Source organism: Myotis brandtii, unplaced genomic scaffold (genome assembly GCF_000412655.1).
Source record: "Myotis brandtii unplaced genomic scaffold, ASM41265v1 scaffold28119, whole genome shotgun sequence".
NCBI lineage: Eukaryota > Metazoa > Chordata > Mammalia > Chiroptera > Vespertilionidae > Myotis > Myotis brandtii.
In genome coordinates, this window is record NW_005360731.1 from 1,750 (window position 1) to 5,779 (window position 4,030).

A 4,030-nucleotide genomic window follows, 5' to 3' on the forward strand; every position below is an offset into this window, starting at 1 on the left:
AAAAAAAGCTTCTTCTAATCTACTGTTGATGCTTTCTATTATGTTCTTTATTGCAGTGATGTCATTTTTCATTTCTTCTTGGGTCTTCATTTCCTCTTGGTTCTTACACATATTGTTGAATTCATCTTCCATTCTTTTCAGAGTCTTTATGACCATTTTTTCTGAATTAATTCTCTGATATATTGCTTGCCTCCATTTCATTTACTTCCTTTTCCAGTGATTCCTACTTTTCTTTCATATTGGGGCTGTTTCTTTGTCTCCCCATGTTTGCTCCTCTCAGGGTGTCTGGTTATGTAACTCTCTCTCTCCTGCATTGACTCTCTCTACACCATCTTTGACCTTTCCATCCAGCTGTGTTTAATTTACCAATTCTGGGTGGATGTTATTTGATTCAGCTGTTCCTTCTATCTGCTCTGTGCTAAGGCACAGGACCCGTCCGCATATTCAGCACCACTTTTTCTCCCCCTGGACAAACTTTTTAGGCACCCATGGCCTGGGAGGCTGGAGTCTCAGTGTTTGTGGGTTTGCAGCTGAGGCAGCTGGTCCCTGAGTGTTGTAGTTGTAGAGTCCAAGGAGGTATCCAAGGTCTCCCTGGTTGAAGGTGAGGCTGGGCTTGATCACAGCCACTCTCCCCTACAAGATGGTGTGGTCTCTGTGGCAGAGCCGTCCACTCCAGGAGAGATTTCAGCAGCAGTAGAGGCTGCCCATCCAGGGGAATATAGTCCCCAACAGTCCTGTGGAATATAGCTGTCCCTCACTCACACATACAGACACTCCCAGCACATCCACACACTCTGCTTTTGCTCTCACACTCACACACTATCTTGTAACCTGCCATCATAGCGACTGCCATCTTGAATCTCAATGATGTTTATATTTTTAAAATGAATAAACTCTCGCATGGCACTGACATTGTGTCAGGGACTTTAGAAGCATTAACTTAATGCTCAGCCAATTAGGACACGGAGAACAGAAGGCTAAGTCACTGATTCAAGGTCACAGAGCTGCTCAGGCAGAAGACCCTGAATGCCCTCCAGCCCCAAAGGTCACTTTCTGAGTCAGCAGGTTAAGCCGATGATGAGACCCTGATATACGGGGGAGGGGGTGGAGAGGAGATGCCAACGACTGTATGTACATTATATTCTAACTGTTCCCATGTGAGAGCCAGACATGAGGACACTAGTCTGTGTGACGGGAGAGTTCTGGGCATTTTGGGAAGAGAAATGTCGCTTCCCCTCCTGGAGACCCCGCGCCCCTTGGGGTGAGTAGCTGAGGCTTTCCCTCCGCAGGCCCCTTCTTCTCCTGTGCGAAGCCCTGGCAGGTGGCTGTGGGGGTGACTCTCCTGGCTCTGTTTGGAACCCTGGTCGGGGCGGTATTCTTCTGGCGACAATACAAGAAAATCTGGGCCTTGAGCCATGAGAAGGAGAGCGAGCGAGCTGAGAAAGAAGCAGCACAGGGGAAGGAGCAACAAGAGCGAAGCGCCAAAGGTGAGGCCTGGCTGCAGGTGGGTGGGTCCCTCGCCCCAGGTCGCCCACCCACAGCACGGGTCCCCCCTTCCGTCCCCATGACAGCACCTTCTCTTTCTGCTTATTTCCAGAGACGCTGGAGTTGTTGCTCAGTAAGTCCTGATCCCCCACCAAGCGGGTTCTGGGGTCCCTGGTAACCCGCTCACCGACCCCTCCCGTTTCCCCTGCAGGGTGGACAAAGCAGCAGATCATAGCGGGTGAGTACCTAGACCTGGACCTGGACCCACATCTGAGACTCTCTGCTGGGACCTGTCCAGCCCCTTCCTCACCCCTGACCGCCCAGGGGAAGGAATGAGGACGCTGATGGGGGAGGTCGGCAGGGTTTCCTCCCTATAGAAAGGGGTCAGGCTCCCTCCACCAGGCTGCTCACACCCGGATGTCCAGGGAACCCCAGAAAGGAGAGGGGAGATGGATTCATGATGTGAGTCCTCCCTCCCTGGCTGCTCTACACAATCTATAGGCTGCTGAGAGGAAACCAGAAGGAGAAAGAACATTCTCTTCTAAGGAGGAGGGATTGGTGTCAGCTGTCCCAGATTTATCATAACTGCTGAAAAGTAGTCCCTGAAATTTTCTCATTAAGTCACCCAATTCTTTTTGGAAATCAGCAGGAAATCATGCAGATTGAGTAGATGGGTTCTAGCACATATATGCATACACGTATGCACACGAGAAGCCTATGCCAGGTACAGGAGTAAGACAGTCACTTTGTATGCCAGGAGCATGGGATCCAAGACCCAGTGGGTGCCTGGCCCATGGATAGCACCACACCCTGTGTATAGTAGGTTTCTCCTTCTCACTTAAAGGAAGGCTTCTCATTGCCACACCCCAATGGGTCATTGCAATGATGGGTCATTATTAAGTAACATGAGGGGACTTTCACACAAGCCCTGTGATGCTGAGGCAGATCTGACCATAGAGCTGGCTCCTCAGTGACTAAGTGGCTTATGAGAGGAACACAGGGTGGACATGCTGGGCACAGGGATGGTTCTCAGGTTGGCATGTGAGAGACGGATGGCACAGGTGTCATCACACTGCTCAGAATGATGTGCAATTTAAAACTTATGAATTGCTTATTTCTGGAATTTTCCATTTAATATTTTCCAACTGTGGGTGACAGAGGGTAACTGAAACTTCAGAAAGTGAAACAGTAGTTAAAGGTGACTGCTGTACAGACACGTACAGGACAGACCTACAGGTGCAGCTGGGGAAGCCCCACTTGGTGTCTGCAGGTCACTAGGTGCAGGTGACTTTAAAGAGGAGCGGGGAGCAGGCAGAGGGAGCGGGAGGTGGGGGTCAAACAAAAGAGAAAGGAAAGGACTCAGAAATGACGGTTGAGGTGACCCTGCCTCCTTCCTTTGCAGGTGACAGGTCTCAGGCCTATGCTGGTGAGTGACTCATGCTCTCTGGTTCCTGCACTTGTGTACAAAGCCCTTCATCCCTTTCTGTGCTGGTGAGGGATCATCAGACCCTGCTCAGAGCTCATGTTCTGTGGAGGACCACCCTGCCTCTCTGGACCCCCAGAGAGGACCTCCCAGCTCCAGTGTCCCCTCACCTACTGCCACACACGCCCACACCTGGGCACAGCCTGGCCCCGTCACCCACAGCCCCACCGTGATGGAGGGAAGCCCAACATTCTGAGAGCTTTTGTGCCTCCTCCTCAGAGCTGTGGAGGAAGGAAACTAGATATTGGTGGGAAGGAGAGGGAAGAGGCTCAGTGAGGAGGATGGTGTGGGGAGAACAGAAATGATGACCTTTCCTTGCCTGTGTCTCCTTCCTTTCAGAGTGGAAGATGGCCCTTTACCAACCTGGTGAGTGAGTCACTGTGTGTTCCCTGGGACAACGACTCAGGGGCCTGGCTCCCTCTTTCTTCTCCAGCTCTTGACTGGGGGACATCTGGGTGGGTGGCATGAGGTCCCCACAGTGTGCCCATCTGCTGCCAAGAGAGCCAGGGACAGCTGCTGCCCCGGGCTTCCCCAGGTCTGTGTGGGAAGGAGGAGGCATGAGGGATGGAGCTGGGGGCAAGGGCAGGAGGGAGAGGGAGGAGGTGACCTGGTCCAGCTGCTGCCCCTCCTGCCCTGATTATCCTCAAGATGTTCCATGTCTCTGAGTCCCTTTGAGATGATGGTGGTCATTCCTACTATGTGAGGGTGGAGGTGAGACTAGACGAGGTGATGAGTGTGTGTTGGTCAAAACTCCAAGAGGGAAGCCATGGCCTGTTCATGATGGGTGTGTGTCTGACGGTAATGACCACAGTCAGGAGAAGGGTCTTAAGACCTAAAAGTGATGTAGGCAACTCCTTAGATTATAACAGACTGTATTATAGAGTCATTTACTCACAGGGGTGTGGGGTTGGAGCAGACACACTATGTATCAGTCTGCACAGACTTTTCACCACTCACGGACCTGTTACAGTACTTGTTTAACACACAACTCTGGTAGTAATGGTTGTCAGGACAAAAGGACAAACAGTGTGGCAGCACCAGCCATACCTCCTGGGGGTCTTG

At 51.6% G+C, this 4,030-nt stretch overlaps 1 long non-coding RNA gene across 1 annotated transcript; it reads left to right on the plus strand.

Moving 5' to 3' along the window:
- Nucleotides 1-1,106: 1,106 nt before the first annotated feature.
- LOC106726557 lies at nt 1,107-3,368 on the plus strand. The gene is made up of 5 exons (XR_001362623.1): nt 1,107-1,487; nt 1,598-1,618; nt 1,697-1,723; nt 2,888-2,911; nt 3,308-3,368. It is a non-coding gene; the product is annotated as an uncharacterized LOC106726557 (long non-coding RNA).
- The last annotated feature ends 662 nt before the right edge of the window (nt 3,369-4,030 follow it).